This window comes from Mustela putorius, unplaced genomic scaffold (assembly GCF_011764305.1).
Source record: "Mustela putorius furo isolate JIRA1106 unplaced genomic scaffold, ASM1176430v1.1 tig00000698_pilon_pilon_pilon, whole genome shotgun sequence".
In the NCBI taxonomy this organism is placed as follows: domain Eukaryota; kingdom Metazoa; phylum Chordata; class Mammalia; order Carnivora; family Mustelidae; genus Mustela; species Mustela putorius.
The window spans coordinates 13,589,088-13,606,547 of NW_025421449.1; the positions used below are offsets into that span (position 1 = coordinate 13,589,088).

General features: G+C 44.2%; 1 long non-coding RNA gene across 2 annotated transcripts in view; it reads left to right on the forward strand.

Moving 5' to 3' along the window:
- The first annotated feature begins 518 nt into the window (after positions 1 to 518).
- The window catches only part of LOC106007169, a 144,423-nt gene continuing 127,481 nt past the window's right edge, over positions 519 to 17,460 (forward strand). The window contains exon 1 of one of the 2 annotated variants that reach the window (XR_006607721.1): positions 519 to 1,597. This is a non-coding gene — a long non-coding RNA (uncharacterized LOC106007169). The remainder of the gene's footprint in view (positions 1,598 to 17,460) is intronic. The other variant, XR_001181742.2, reaches the window with a different exon arrangement.

The following is a 17,460-nucleotide window of genomic DNA, read 5'->3' on the forward strand; positions in this document are numbered from 1 at the left end:
TGCCTTCTGACAATAATCTCTGGCAAACCAGTTTGTTTGTTTTATTCTTGAGGTTCATAAATAAGTGAAATCATGTGTTATTTTTCTTTCTCTCTCTGACTTACTTCATTTAACGTAATGTTTTCTAGGTCCATCCATGTTGTTGCAAATGGCAAGATTATGTGTGTGTGTGTGTGTGTGTGTGTGTGTGTGTGTGTGTATACACATATATATGGATATGTATATCTTTTTCCATTCTATTGATGGACACTAAGGTTGTTTCCATATCTTGCTTATTGTAAATAAATAATGTGCAATTAATGTAGGGGTGCATATATCTTTCTGAATTAGTGTTTTCATTTTCTTTGGGTAAATACCCAGCAGTGGAATTACAGGCTGATATGGTATTTCTATTTTTAATTTTTTGAATAACCTCCATACTGTTTTCCAGAGTGGCTGCCCAGTTTGAATTCCCACCAACAGCGCACAAGGGTTCCCCTTTCTCCACTTCCTCATCAACACCTGCTATTTCTTGTGTTTTTGATTCAACTTTATGCTGCATTCACAGAGCTCTGGTTCCTGATTATCCAAGTCAAATATATCCTTTGAAATTCAAAGGAAAACCATTCCTTTTTAAGCATCCAGCTCTTGGAATGAGGCTCAAAGGTAAGAATTTGTCTTACCTCTTTGTTCTGGTCTAAATCTTACCTCCCTCCCCCAGGGCAGTGATGAAGAAAAAGCCAGGGTTCCCAGATAGGGGGAAGAAGGGTCATTGGACATGTAGCCTTTTAATATCTGAAGATGTTATACTATTACATTTTACTTTTTGTTAGGTCACATTTTTATTAATTATCTCTGGAGGGCTTATTAAATTTTGAAGATTATGGTATGAAATTATTAAAGATGACTTTATAAATGGTAATGCCTTTTCCAGTCCAGATATTAAACTCAATCAAAGACACTCAGTCCCAGATGGAGATGCATTTGTGGGAAAGTCAGCTAGAGAGACTGCTTGCCTCTGGGGAGCAAATGTGCTGCAGTCTAGTATTCCTATCCTCCCAGCCCTTCTCTGCAACCCCCAAACCAGAGAGTTCATGGCTGCTGCGGTCCATCAATGGCACCCTAGTCACTCAGTGTCCCTCCTCTCCCCTCCCTCGGGGCCAACCTCTGGGATTTGCAGAGGAGGATTCAACCAACCCAGCCACAGTGGAGCCATATTGAGGAAGAGCAGAGCCCCTTTTGGGGGAGACAGAGTGCCGGGAGTAGGCAGCTGATGCTGATGGACCAGAGGATGTTTATAAGAAGTTTCCAGGCTTGCTGGGCCCGCTGGCCGTACTGGAGGCTGGGGTGGTGGCGGTGGTGCTTCCCGGTGGCTGGCTCCCCGGTACCCCACGCCGCGGCGGCGCTGGCGCACCTCTCCCGGCCTGAGCCAGGGCTGCTACATAGGAGGGCACCGGCGAGGCGGGAGGCAAGAAGAACGTGGGGACCGAGGCCGGGCTGCCGCCCCAATATGGCTCATGGACAGCAGAAGACAACATAAAAAAAAAAAGTTTCCAGGCTTGCCTTCTGTGCCCTCAAGCCACAGGTAGCTGACGCCAGAAACAATCTTTGCGGGGAGGTAAGAATCTGTTGGTGGTGTCCTTCTAGATCTCCTATTGAGAAGAGATTTATGGGCATCTAAGGGCAATCAGGAGCTTGCCTCCTAAGCAATGTGGGCTGGCTGAGGCCTTGGTGACCTGGGATGGCATGGCCACAGAGAGCCCTGGAACAGGGGATGGGTGGGGTGGGGGGTGGAGTGGGCAGAATTGGGCAGTGAGCTAGAGCTGGTAGTCGGGGAGAGACTTGCGAAGCAGAAGAGGTGAGCTTTCTAGCAACAGTGTCCAAAGAGCTGGTACTCCCTGAGGGCAGTGATCCCAGTGCCCTGGCTGGAGGGCCCAGAGGTAGATTTCCAGGGCTGTGATCTCTGGCATCTGTGACAATGGAGCAGAGAAGGAGTACTGTGATGTCTGGCTTGACTCACAAGGAACAAGGTCAGAACTGGACAGGGACACCTGGGCAGGTGGAGAGAGCTCCATCTTGCACCTGACATTTGGGATAGAACTCTGCTCAGCAATAAACAGGGCGCAGGAAATGAAACAAGCACATGTGTCAGAGTCCAGCCAACCTCCTGCTCTCCTGAGAAGGAGCATATGCAGCTGGCCAGCCCAGGGGATCCCCTCTTCACACATAGGAAAAGGAGTCACTGGACAAATGCAATCAAAGGTCAAGCCCCTCCGTCCCCTCCCCCATCCCTGGTGCCTTCAGAAGATAGAGTCCCCAAGGACTGTCCTTGGAAAGATCCAAGCAGGAGCTTCCTCTCTAGTCTTGTATTCATTAAGAATTATTAAAAGTAATAGAAAGCCACTCACACCTATTTACATGAAAAGAGGGGGGGAGATATTTAAGAAAAGCCTACCCCAAAGACCACTGGGGCTGTCAACCCAGGTGACTTTGGCTAGGAAAAGGGGAGGACCTATCCTGCAAGACTAAATACTGGCTCCTAAGATTTAACCTGAGAGTGGCTGTTTTCTCTCAAAAGAGATGGACTTACCTTTGACTGGCAAGTATTAACCAGCCCCCAACTCATACCTGTGCAGACGTGGAGAACCAGGGAGAGCTGCTTCAGAAGCAGGAGGAGGCTTCAAGGAAGATGAGAATAGAGATGAAAAACAAGAAATTTATTTTGTTTTCAAATCTAAGTGGTGGGACATCATTTTTGACCCTGGTATATAAGCAAAAGGAAATTGTTGGTTTTAAATAAGTCTGGTCTTAGGAAGGGGGGTGCTGAGCGAAAAGCCCATGAGAAGAGCCTCTCCCATCTGCCTCTTTTATCTGTCAGCTTTATTTTTCCTTTGTAGTTGGTCTTTATTTGCTTCTTGGCCCATAGGTTATAAAATACTGATCAACCACAGTTCTAGTTTACTTCTCCATTAAAAGCCCAGACTCTCTTTCTCCTAATTCTGAATTTTCAGAGACAGAATCTCATCAGCTTGGCTTAAATTCGGAGTCCATACCAGCTGCAACCAGCCGTGGGCCCAGGGCAGTGTTCCGATGATGAATGTACTGGGGAGGTGGGTCCTGACTTTCATGGACATTGTCTGTTCTGATTGGTTGGTCCCCTGTCGTACGAGTAGTTAAATGTGTAAGCTGTCACCCTGGTGTGACTCTGAGTGTGTGTGTGCGTGTGTGTGTGTGTGATGGTTTACTCTGTATATACCAGGCTACCTGTGATTTACCTCTATGGGAGAGGGAACAGTTCATGGGATTATGGTGAACTGAGACTTGAGGTTTTCTGAACATTGACGCCATGAGAGCCAGGGAGACACCTTGGCCAGTCCCAGGATTGCATGGGAGACTGATGGGCTAGGGAGGGAGGGTGTAATGTTGATGCAGGACATCTCAGCCATGTTCCCTCTGGGCAGCTGGTTGTTCCCATCCTGGGGGTTCCTCCCACTGTGTGTGGGTCCCTGACTGCTGGTGCTGTCTCATAAAGCTCCCACCCACGTGACCCCATGTCTGACAAGAACTTGGCACTTGGGAGTGGCTTCAGGAGGCCTGCTGTGGTCGTCTGTACTGTGCCTGGGAGAGCACCCCCTCTCCAACCCTAGTCTCCAGACAGATGGGCTGCAGAAGTGCCTTCCTGGAGTTTCCACCTGGGCTGGTGGAAGGAGCAAAGGTTGGGGCTCCAGAGGCCTGGATTTTAACTGTGACGCTAAGCCTTAAAGATGTGTGGTCTGGAGTCACCAAGACCTGTGAAGCCTCAGTTTTTCAATCTGTACGAAAGGTTGAACAATATTCTCCTGATATTATGATTGTGAGAAGCAAATGGGATGGCTGTTTGAGCGCTTCTGTTTCTCCGTCTGTCACTTGCTAAGAACCTTTGAATCTGTGCTAGTTTTCTCTCCCCGTGTAGGGGAGACAGCTTTGTCACTTGGAATAAGAAACAGAAGAATACCATTGTGTGCTCACCTGCTCACAGTTGAGGGAAGAAGAATGTATTTTTTTCCTGAATGTCTTACCATGCTGACCTCTTATGGATAATAATGAGGCTTGCTTGTGGCATTTCAGATTTGTGATTCAGACTGCGCATGGGGGATCTTGGCCACCTTCCACTGCCTGGCTCTTGGGTTCTGGTTGGTGTGGCCAGGGCCCCATGGGTCAGCTGGTACAGTATGGGGCAGGGCAGAGGGTATTCCTGAAGGAAAAGCAGAAATTCGGGCCTCAGGACAGAGCGCCAGAATCAGATTGTTTAGAAAGCAGCCAGGTCTAGCTGGAATTCAAACCCTTGAAAGGAAGCCTGAAGAATCAGACCAGGCAGGCCGCTTTGTTCTCTCCAGAGCTGCTCGCAGCTGAAAGAGGCTTTCCGTTCTGCATTACCGACCTCCTGGAACACCAAACCCCCAGAAACCAGTTTTACTGCATCAGAAAATGATTTATTCTCTGAAGTTAATGATCTGGAACAATAGATTGGCCTTGGTCAAAAATCAATTCTTATTATTTGGAGAAGGGGCTGGATAAAGTCTCCTTTTCATTATCAGACCTGCAGATGACAATCCTAAATTACGATTGTTCAAGGACAAAGCTTCATTTGGGTTGTGGTTTGGGCACATTCGCAATTTTTTCCTTTCATTAATTCTTAAAGCTTAAATCCATACTTGGTGATGACTTGTGTAACTCTCACTTAAAATAAATCAGTTCAATTTGGTTTCCACCTAGAGAAGAGTGGCTGGGCACTCTTGGATACAGTCCTGACTAGATGGTTATAAAGCGAGATGTTTGTTTGCTTGTGACTGCCCAGAACAAATCGGGCCGGCTAGGAGAGCTTGCAGCAATGAGCTACTCTAGCTCCTGGAAGGCACTTAAAAGTCGTCCCAGGACTCACACAAACCACAATTCACTGGGTCTTTATATCTGGGGTGGGGACAAGAAGGGTGGTTCCCGCCTAACAGGAAGAGATGGGAGCCCAGGGGAAGGTACTAGACTGGCCAGAGCCCATAAAGCCACAGCTGTTTCATTTATGATGCTCCATGTTCCTCTTCTTCTCACTGGAGCAACTTTTCACCAGATCGATGAGTCCCAGTGGTATTTCTGATACTTTCTGCTTTATGGGGACTCAGGGATGCTCCCACCTTTCTCCCCAGCTGAGCTTAACCCTGCAGAACTGCCACAGACAGACCATTACATCTTGGGGTCTCTGTTGTTTCGGCACCCCCTATTTGAACTCTCCTTGATCCTTTGCTTTAAGCTTGGAACAGCTGTTACCTTCTGAAGGCTCTGAACCCCCCTCCTAGGTAACCTAGGTGGCATGAGTGGTCCTCTCCTGTGCACACACACCGCCCCCCCTTAGGGACCTGAATCAGAGAACTGACCATTGTCAGTTCTCCCTATAATGTTCTGAGCCTCTTGAGGGCAGCTCTGACTTCATTCTGTGTCCCCAGAGCTTGGAGCAATGCCTGACACACTCCTGGGAGGTGCTCCATAAATGTTCAGAGAGAAGAACAAACACATTTTTTTTCCCCCTGAAATGCCTTCCTGGATTCCTCAGCATACCCTGATCTTGAGCTTTTCTAAATTTCAAATTTCTTGTTGTCTGTGCTATTCCTTTGGCCTTAGACTGTGGGCTGTTATGTGTGGTTATAGCTGGTTTCTCTGGTCAAATAGAAACTCTGTCCTTCGTGGAAGCAGCTGTGTCCTTGGGAGCCACAGCTCAGTGCCTAAGATGGTGCCTCTTGTCTTTGAATCTCCTTGAGGAGGTGCTCACCCCATATATGTGTATGATATGAATGGCTCCCAGGACCGTCAGCAAGCAATCACAATAAGATAGCTTCAACATTAATAACCTAAATGCTGGTGGCTGATTCCTCCCATAGCAAAGGCAGGATCTCAGCCTCCTAATTGTGCTTAAAGATCTTGGAATCCCTGGGGAGTGTCAGATGTGATCTCAACCCATCTGCTCATTTTCTTCTGTTCTGATATCCTTTTGGGGTCACTCTTGGGTATCCCTTTAGAGAGGTCCTTCACCATGGTGACCCTCCCTGCCCTTTGTTGGAGCCTCATTTTTGCTCTGCCTCCTGTCTCCAAGTACTTTCCAATTGGAGCTCAGTGTTGCATATGCTTCACACTTCCTGAATCTAAGTGGGTCCTGGGCCAGGATGAAATGAAGCCCACACTCAGTGCCACCTTTTCACTGGAGCCCTGGCAGCCCAGCCCATGTCTGGAACCTCACAGGTGCTTGTGAAAACAGCCGTTTGCTTTTACTTGTGGTCACTTTGTCCCTGCAGGCTAAGTTAGAAATAGACATCAATCTAGCCTTCATTGTTTCATCTCTCCTTTCCTCTTTTGCCTAGAAAATTGTGTGTCAATTTATGCAAAAGTCCTGGGGCAGAGGGGCATCTGGGTGCCTCAGTGGGGGAGCTTTTGACTTCAGCTCAGGTCAGTCCCTGTTCAAATGAGCCTGCTTCTCCTCCCCCCCCCCCCATTCATGCTTTCTCACTATCTCTCTCTTTCAAAGAAAGAAAGAAAGAAAGAAAGAAAGAAAAAAAGTCCTGAGGCAGAAATAGGTGGAAGGGAGCTGGTTTGTCTTGGCTTGTGTGTGGTAAAGACCCTGGCTCTGTGTGGATGGCGCATGCCTATAACTTTTGATCTTCCAAAGCTGATTCCATGGAGCCTTTGAATTTGTTTATCTAAGCATTCCCCCCCCCCCCATGGATGAGATTATTAGGCATAAGAAAGTCATGCCAGGAAAGAATGCCAGTTGGAGTCTGAAAGTGGCATAGGGAGGAAGGCCAAAGGATGGGTTGCACTGGAGAGGCTGATTTGGTCAGGAGCTCAACAGCATGGGGTCAGTGCTGGGGTGACTGGATATGAAGTGAATAGGTGAGTGGACAGAGCTGGGGGGCCACCCCATCTCCTGGGACCCGGTGACCTACCCTATGTGTCCACTAAGATTTCCTGTAGTCCCTAATTTACCTCAGTAGCTTTCTCTTTGCTGTCATCTTGGCCACTGTACTGTACCTTCAACACTGTCTCTGGGCTCCCTTCTTTATCACTACTGGGATTCCCATTGTCTTTGTTGTCTTCCATTTCCAGTGAGAGGGAATCTTGCCTATCTTGGGCACTTTCCCTATGTCTGGACCTCTTCTCAATATTTATATACAACATCTCATTCCTCATGAAAAGCCCATGAAAGGTAGGAGAGAAATACAGCTGGTGAAAGGCAGAGTGAAGACCCAGGCTGGCATGACCCCAAAGGTTGCATGCTACCACCTCCTCCTTCTTCTGCTCGGTGATTATCTACCCTTTTATTAATGAGACATATCCACTCTTCCAGTTGTAGTGCTCCTAGATTGATGGATATCAGTCAGGAGAAGAGTTGGGTTGCACCTAACATTTGGCTCCTTGTACAGGATGGTCACACCTTTGGAAAGACATCTGCAACCCGTATGGGGAAGGAGGTGATAGGAGACACCAATCGGAAAAAGAAATTTAAGTACATAGAAATTTTTAGGTTAGGCAATATGAATGGGAAATTTCTCTCATCAGATGTTTGTGTTTAGAAATGTTTGTGTATTATGCTTTTTTAAGGGGTAGAATTAAGATGTATTGATTCAGTGGAATTGGACAAATCTATCTAGGTCAACAATATATGAAGAGAGGCAGATACAAAAAAGTGAAAGAAACTACCTTTTCTTTTATTCAAAAAGACCTTTCCATTATGTCATGTAATACCTACACAAAAGCAGAGAGGAGAAATTCATCTATCACTTAACTTAGTTTCTGTAATTATCAACAATGGCAGACCTTGTTTATTCTATTTCTGGATTCTTTTGAAGCAAATCTCTGACAAATGATATGGACTTATAAAAATATATGTAATTATTATATCTGATAATTTAATAATAATTCCTTCAACATAAAATCCAAGTTAACATTTAAACTTCCCTGAATGTTTAAGAAATGCGATTTCTAAAATTTTTATTTATTTATTTATTAAGATTTTATTTATTTATTTGTCAGAGAGAGAGAGAGAGAGAGCACAAGCAGGGGGAACAGCAGGCAGGAGGAGAAGCAAGCTCCCCACTGAGCAAGGAGCCCAATGCGGGACTCAACCCCAGCACCCTGGGATCATGACCTGAGTTGAAGCAAACACTTAACCAACTGAGGCACCCAGACATCCCTAAGAAATGTGATTAAAAAAAAAATAGTTTATTTGAATCAGGATCTAAATGAAGTTCCGATTCTGAGATTAATTATAATCTTTTAAGCCCCTCTTTTTTATTCATTGCTTTTTGTTGTTGTTGTCTCTTTTCAGAGTTTCCCTCAGTCAGTTTGGCTGATGGCATCCTTATGTTCCCTTGTCCCTTGCATTGCTTGTAAATAGATACAGAGGCTTGACCAGATACAGGGGAGATCTGATGGCAAGACTACCTCCTTAGGTGGTGTTGTGACTTCTGTTGGAAGGCATGGAATCTGGTTGTTTCTTTTTCATGATTAGCAGCTATGATGATCATAGCCCAGGCCCATTAATTCATTAGGGCTTGCAACATTGTATCATTCTAACTTCTTTGTTTTCGCCATTTATTAGCTGGAAAATATCTACAAAGAAAAACTTCAATTCATTGGCTGTTGGATTGCCCAGAAATCAAGTTTGTACAGGAAAGAGAATTAAGCTTACTTTTTCTCCTTTACATATAAACTTTCAAAACAGTGATTCTATATCATCCTTCAAAGTTAACCAGTGTAGAGCTTTCCCTTCTGTTCAGCATTATCATGACGCCTAGTTCCATACTGCTGTTGATGCTGTTGAGCACCATCATGGAACTCAATGGATTGAAACGTATATTGTTGAAGCCATTATCCTTACTCATGCTCGAATTGTCTCATCTTTGCCTGCGAGAACCTATTCAAATTGGCTTGAGTCCAGTTGACATGACCCGACTAGTCACAGATAGCTTCCTTACTTTCTGGCTGGACAACATGTAATAGACTAATCTTGTTCATGTCCTGATACAGAATCAGCTATTCCTCCTTGGAACTCTGACTCTGACTTTGTTCATGGGAAATGCTATTTGGAGACCACCATCTGAGTGCTAGGGATGCTCATTCCTATTGGATCAGTTGTTGTTCTTAGACGTTTTCAGTAAACATAGGAAATGTGTGTTTGTTTTTAAATAAAAGACATGAATTCAGACTGCTAATTCCAATTCTAATTCAGGATTATTGAATTTTTACTTAGCCATATGAACCTGATATCTGTATCCCCATTCTCCATTCTCTGAAAATTTCTGGTCTCGTTGATACCAACATATCCTTGTAGCACTTTTCCAGAAAATACACAACAGAGGCTGGGTTTTTACTTTTCTGGCAATCACAGGAGAGAGAAGAACTGGTTGAGAGTTTGGGAGGAGTCTACAAGAGTGTGTATAATGATTTTATGTGTATGTGGGTCAGTTGATTTGAGGGTAAAGGAAAAGGAGTGTATTGAACCTGAGATACTGAAAACTCTTGAGCACTTCCTGACTGTGGTTTATCCTACCAGTTGGGTCTCTGGCCACTGTTTCTGAATGTACCTGTTCTACCTATCAACTCATTGTCATGAGGAAACTCTGTCCTGGGAGCAGCAGAGGTCATGTTGCTGGTGACTCTAGTCATTATGGGTTACTCATGATGGTGATAGGTTGGCTGCCTCAATTATCTTTTGTCCCTTGTTTCCACCAAAGGGAGTTGAACTTATTCATCTCTCAGGGGTAAATAAATAGGATGAAACTCCTTCAGCCACCGCAGAGATGCACTATCTGTTTCACATTGCCAGGTTGTTCTTAACAAAACCATATCCTTGTTGCCTCTCTGGGGTCCATTCCTATTTTTACATGTACCATACATATTTGGGTCCCTTTTTTATGCTATTAAAATAGCTGAATATCAAAGTGGGGTTGGGGAAACACACAGTTATCTTTCCACGTGCCAACGCTTTTCTGTGTTCACAATCTTCTTAGGTTTTCTTTGAGGAAGGAGAAGCAAAGATACTGATTTTGCCTGATTTACTAGGGGACAGGGTCATCATTCACTAAAGGTTATGCATGGAGTGGGAAAATCTCCTTTGGCACTTTCCGATTGCACTCCATAAAATCACTCGCTCTCACTGGAGTATCTTGATCATAGCTCCACAGGATGACCAGACAATGCTAAGGTAACAAGTTTTGCTTTGTGCCATAGGAAAGAATTGAACAGCTGGCTTGTGCTCAACCTTCAGCCAAATATTGGAGCTTGGTATATCAGAAGCTCTACTCTCTGGGTTCTGGACACTGTCTCTGCCAATAAGAAAGTGACATTTTGGTTCCAGTCTTCTATTGTCCATTATCTGGGTCTTCAGGATCCTTGGCATTGGGCAAGACTTTCACATCTCCTATATCCTGAACATGATATTCTTTAACAGCTCCTAAACACTATCCTTATTTTTACTCTAAGAATCTGCAAGATTTGAATCTTAAAGGAATTGTCTAATACACATCAAGTCTACTTTATGGGTTAGGATATAATGAGCTGTGGAGGTGGCATCAGTTTGTCAGTGGGGTGGTTTGAAGTAAGACAGAATAGAGATGGATTCTGACACTGCCATTTACTAACTGGATGACCTTGGATAAATCAGCTGACTTCATCAAGCCCCAGTTCTTTATCTACACACAGAAATATTAGTACCTGCTTTATAAAGTCCTGAGAGTTTAATGAGTCAATGGCACAGTACAATTGCAGACTCAGTAGATGTGAATTTCCTTCCCCATCTAGATTGCCACCTGAATTATTGAATAAAAATAATAAAATGATTGAATGAAATAGTTTCCACTTGTGAGACTACCCAAAGCACATTAACCTTGCTCTGGAAGAATCAGATGAGGGCACCATTAGTCTTGCCCCTTCATCCCTAAGAGTGCCAGGCAGGTCTGGGAGGTGAGTCCTTCCATGCTCTTCCCTTGCTTTGAAGCTGTCTTCCCCTCTTCCCTTCTCTTCTTTCATTTTGCCTTGGCCCCCTCTCTCTGACTCTCTCAAATAAATAAATAAAAATAAAAAAAAAAAAGGAATGGCAAATTAGAGTAACAGTTTGAAAGGAGAGCCAATCCCTGAATCACAGATGTTACCATGCAAATGAAGACAAATTACCCAACAAGGAGTTTCAGAGAAACGAAAGAACTCTGACTGGAAATGAACAGGAATGGCCGCAACCTCTGAGTGGTTCCCCTATGAAGTGGGGCTACAGAGATACCCTGTGGCTACGTACCAAAAATTCCTCCTACCCTTGGTTTCCTCTCAACATGGAGTCTGTTCTGGGCCTTGAATGACTCAGACGGGAACTTGGGGAGCTGGGAAGAAGCAGAGGAAATGGAAGAATATGAAAAGGAATATAGAGGCTTCTTTGTAGGGAGAGGCATACTTGACTTTGCCATCTGAACTCTGGGCCAGAAGAGTGGGACCAACGCAGGCACTGAGGATTGTGGACTAAATGACAAGCGCCAGCTTGACTCAGTAACCTCAGCTCCTGGATTTCTGATTTGTAGGGAGCTTAGGATCAGGGAGGTATGGGATCTGCAGGCAGTGGCATTGATGGTCACATCTTAGAAGAGCTGAGAATGTAAAGGAAATGAGATGGGCTGAGCCCTCTCAGCTTATGGAAGATTCTAGGGTCCAGAATCTCAGCAGGATATTTTACTCTTGCGCCATCTCAGTAGGCATTTTTACTCTTCGCTTTCACTGAGCACCAACTTAAGGTGGCTCTGAGGTTGGGTCTTAGATCAAGAATGGGAAACTTATTACCAATCCAGAAGGGAGTCTTGCACTAATTCCAGAAGCTGTGGCCAAAGCAGTCTGGTTTTCATGCTAACTGCAGGAGCCCATCTTTCCTCTCCTTGAAGGGAGCCCTTCCAAGGACCTCCTGACCAGATCAGGTATCACAGGTGTTCTGAGACTTCTTTACTTCGGTTCCCTACTCAGTTTTGCCAAGTAGATTTAAGACCAACACTTTTCCATGCTGGAAAGAGCAGGGTATCAGTTGGCAATAAATACACTATCTTCACTTCATGCCTGAGTAGCTATCCCATGTTCTCTCCTTGGGCCTTCAGATCTCCTTGAAGCACAAGGTAGTTCCCCCTATTCATCTGGAAGTCAGTCTGTCATCCCCATGACATGTGGATCTCAGACCTGGGCACATACCCAGCTTCTGAATGGTCAAGGACAACACATCCTTAGTTGTGTAGCCCTTTATAAGAGGATGTATAGCCCTTTGTAAAGGTAGAAACCCATGCTGAGGCTTATGAGCGATAACAAGGAGGATTAGCAATAAACAAATAAACAAAATTGGTAGTGGGCATTTTTAAAATCTGCCCCTGGTCTGATTATCTGGCCTTCACAGAAGCTTCTGGTGATAGTGGTTGTGCTCAGGGACTTTTCTCTCCTCCTTCCCCCTCTCCTCTGCCTCTTCCTCCTTCCTTTCTTCTTCTTCCTTCTCCTCTTCCTCTTTTCTCTTCTCTGTTCCCTGTTTCTGCAGCTCCTCTTCCTTCTTCTTCTGTTTCTGTCTTTGTCTCTTTGTCTCTCTGCCTCTGTTTCCATCTCTCCCTCTTACTCTGTCTTTCATAACTGCTTTAGAAGACCTTTGTTAATTCCAGGACTTTTTGGCTAGGTACCCAGCCCCAGGGATACATAAAATTTATATAACTTGGGGTTACAGAAATACAATGGTGAGCTTATTGGTGGAGTTGAAAATTGAGAACATTCTAGAAGGTGACAAATCTCCTGGACAGGATTTCAACAAGACCCTCTTCTATTGCCCATCTTGGGGTAGGGCAAGAATGTGGATCCTTAGAATGTGTAACTTGCCATAGGCTTGCCCTTCTGTACTTCATTCTCACAAAAGACTTTCTCTGATACATTGTTTGACTTAATATGCCCAACAAATTAGCAAATAAGATGTTTTTAAAGTCTTCCCCCCTTTTATTATACCAACATTTAAACAAAAAGGAATTTAAGAGATTAATATAGTGAATACCTATATATCTGTCCCCTAGATTCAACAATTGTTCACATTTTGCTGAATCTGCTTCTTGTTTTATCCTTTTTGTTCTGCCCTGAACCATCTCACAGGAAATTGCAAGCCTCATAAAACTTCACCTCCAAATACTTCAGCATGCATCTCCTAAAAATAAGGACCTTCTCCCACATAACCATTATGCTGTTTTCACACTTGAGAAAATTAATAATAGCTCAATATCATTTAAAACCCAGTTCATAGTCAAATGTCCCCAGTTGTTCCTCAAATGCCTTTTCTGGCCTTTGTTTTTTTTTTCATCAAGATCCAATTAAGTTTTGTGCATCAAAACATCCATTTTTTTTTTTTTTTTAAGGATGTGAAAACTAATGCTACCCTAGCCATCCCCTAGAAGTGGATAAGCTTGCCTAAGGTCAAGCAGACACCTGGGCAGTGAACCTAGGGTTCCCAGCCCTGACTATAGGAATCCAACTCTATACATCTCCTACATCAAGAGCTTCCAGATCTGGCTTTCACAGGCTAGCCCTGTTTCCAAAAAGAATTTCAGATACTAACCTAAGGTTGTCAACCTTTTATTATGTCACATGTAAGCATTAAAAAAAAAAAAAACCTATCATTTATTACTACTATCACTTAACATAAATAATAACATTTTTAATGCCGAAATCAAAGACACAGTTTCAGAATGTAGAATGGTCTTGCAAGAGTCCAGTTCCCACGATGATCGTGGAATCACTGGACTGGGACGGAGAAGACTCTAGCATAGGTACATATACTGCACACTATACACGTACTCCATACATACACCACACGCTACATACAGCCTTGTTCTCAGTGGTCACCTGCCCCTCTCAGGCCCTGTGTTCCTGGAATGGGTGGTGCTTGTCCTTGGGTCCCCTGTGCCAGTGTGGCAGAGAAAGGCCCTGGTACCTCCCTGGTGTCCAGTGGAGGAAGGCTGGAAGACAGAGAGGAAGCTATGGAGGTGCTGAGGGATCTTGGTGCCTTGGCCTCCCTCCCCCTTTGTGGGCTTGGTCTGCCCTTGATTTACATGGGTGACAGGGTGGGACCTGCCATGGGGCAAGTGAGAAGTTAGCACCTGAAGAGCTCAAGGAGCTTTGGTACATCTTCTTGGGGAAGAAGCTTCTAGCGGGACATATAATTGTGGGGCTGGAAAGGAAGGCTGGTTCCCAGGAGACAACACTCTTGGAGCCAGACTCAAGATCTGGCCACATTCCTCAATGTCTCTTTCTTGGCTGGTCATGGCTTGACCCTGCAAAGCTGACCCTTTAGCTTCCTCTGGACCCCAAACAGACAGAATATTCATCATGTGTACCTGTTCTGTGTGGCTTTCTTTGCTGGAGGGGTTTAAAGGGCAAAGAGACTTGGAGTCCTGACAATGACTGCTCTGGAGTGGAAGAGGAATCAATGTCATCAAGTTGGAATGAAGAGGATACGTACGTATCTGGTACGTACCAAGTGCTCAGCAAACATCCAGTGAAGGCACAGCGGAGTGTGGTTTGTCAGAAGAGATGAAAAGGATGCTGCCTGTTTGCAGCACAAAATCACCCTGAGTGGCTGTGCGCACACTGACAGAGGACACAAGGGGGACAGTTCCAGGAATCGAAGAGGCCACCACCTTCCTCGAACCAACAGTGCTTCCTCCACCCCTGCAGTCTTGGCAGCTGTGTGGACCCTTCCAGGGCCTTCCCTTCTGCCTGCACCTTGAGGCTGGTTCTGTAGAAAGGTTTGGAACATTATTTAGAGAAGGATTTGTACATTTATGCTGAAATATTTCCTGGAGCTCTGGTTTGTGTGTAAAGGAGAAAATCCGCTGCAAATCTGTTGTCTGCTTCTGAGTGGAGATAGGCCTTTGTGTTGGCCGACTAGAGATGCTTCAGTTAGAAATCCAGAGGATGGAGGGGCTTGGGGCTACAGCAATCTTTTGCAGAGAAGAAATGGGCCTCTTCCGGGCTTCCCTTCAACAGGAAGATGAAGATCCTCCTGTTCATCCAGCATTCCTGGGATGGAGATTTGGGTCAAAGTTGGCAGAACTCCATCTGTCTGGGAAAAGCTACACCTTTTCTTGGGTTTGGAACCCATTTCCAGAAAGTTCCAGGGCCAAATTTTGTTAGGCTAAAGCTTGGCTGTGCCCTCTTCCTTGTCTCTTAAATGGGGCCAACCAATATGGTGTGGTACTGAAGTCTGAAAATCTGGAACAGGTGAAAGATCTGGGCAAGAACTTTTTATTTTTGTTTTGTTTTTAAGAGTACTTCCCGAAATCAAGCTGCTAAACTTGGTAGGTAAAGTGTGAATACAGAGGTCTCTAATGGAAGGAATAAATGACTTCCAGATGACATTTAAAAACACAGGAGGAACAGGAGGATGATAGACCTCTTTATTTATTCTCAGAGATTGGATTTATTTATTTATTAGAGAGTGAGAGGACAGGGGAAGGAGCAGAGGGAGAGGGACAAGCAAACTCCATGCTGAGTGTAGATCCCAGTTCGGGGCTTGGTCCCATGATTCTGAGATCATGACCTGAGCCAAAATAAAGAATCAGATGCTTGAGAAACTGAGACATCTAGATACCCTTCATTTTTTTGTTTCTTAAATGCCACATATGAGTGAAATCGCATGGTATTTGTTTTTCTCTCACTGACTTATTTTGTTCAACAATATATACTCTCTACTTCCATCCACATGTTGCAAATGGCAAGATTTCACTCTTTTTTTTTATGGCTGAATGATATTCCATTACACACACACACACACACACACACACACACACACACAACACATGTATAAAATTTATATAAATAAATGTTTTATTATATATAATACATTATATATTTATATATACATATATATACCATATATTCTTTCTTTCTTTCTATCTCTCTTTTTTTTTCTTTTTAGAGAGAGAAAGCGTGAGTGGGGGATATGAAGGGCAGAGGGAGAAGGGAGAGAGAATCTTAAGCAGGCTCTATACTCAGTGCAGAGCCCAACATGGGGTTTGATTTCACCACCCTGAGATCATGACCTGAGCCACAGTCAAGTCAGGCACTTGACCAACTGAGCCACCCAGGTGCCTCTATACACCGTATCTTCTTTATCTATCCATCTATCGCTGGATACTTGGGCTGCTTCCATAATTTGGCTATTGTAGATAATGCCGCTGTCAATACAGGGGTGCATCTTTCCCTTTGAATTAGTGTTTTTGTATTTTTGTCTAAATACCCAGTAGCATAATGACTGGGTCATAGGGTAGGGGAAACTCCATACTGTTTTCCATAGTCACTACACCAGTTTGCATTCCCACCCACAGTGCAAGAAGGTTCCCTTTTCTTCACATCCTCCTCAACACCTGCTATTTTTTGTGATTTTGATTTTAGGCATTCTGACAGCTGTGAGGTGATATCTCATTGTATTTGATTTGTATTTCCCTGACGATGAGGGATGTTGAACATCTTTTCATGTGTCTGTTGGCCATCTGGATGTCTTCTTTGGAGAAATGTCTATTCATATCTTCTGCTTATTTTTTAATTGGATTCTTTGTGTTTTTTTTGGGTGTTGACTTTTATAAGTTCTTGTATATTTTGGATATTAACTGTTTATTGAGTATCTCATTGGCAAATATCTTCTCCCATTCTGTAGGTGGCCTTTTAGTTTTGTTGATTGTTTCCTTCCCTGTGCAGAAGCTTTGAATTTTGAGGCAGTCCCAATAGTTCATTTTTGCTTTTATTTCCCTTGCCTCAGGAGACCCATCTAGAAAAAAGTTGCTATGGCTGATGTCAGAGAACTTACTGCCTGTGCTCTTTTCTAGGATTTTTATGGTTTCAGGTTTCACATTTATATCTTTAATCCATTCCGAGTGTATTTTTGTGTGTGGTGTAAGAAAGTGGTCCTGTTTCATTCTTTTGCATGTAACTGTCCAGTTTTCCCACCACCATTTGTTGAAGAGACTGTCTTCTTCTCATTGGGTGTTCTTTCCTGCTTTGTCAAAGATTAATTGACCATATAATTGTGGGTTTATTTCTAGGCTTTCTGTTCTGTTCTATTGACCTACATATCTATTTTTGTGTCAGTACCATACTGTTTTGATGACTGGAGCTTTGTCTCATTTCTTGCAGAATAGCTCGGTCTATGCTCTAGTCCATGGTGGCAAATAAGACTACTGGGTCTTCCAGGTTCATAGTTATAGACCAGGGCCTCCAGGGAGGTGGGCATAACCTTCTCTGGTTCCCAATGCCAAATGTCCAGGGATGGGACTCTCTGGCCACTCAGGGCAGTTTCCCCAGCAGTGCCGGGACTGGGAAAGGCTGGAATTTCTCATTTCAGGACCAGAGCCCAATAACTCTGTGGCTCTTACTCCATGTTAGATCTCCAGCCCGCAGGGCAGACAGAAT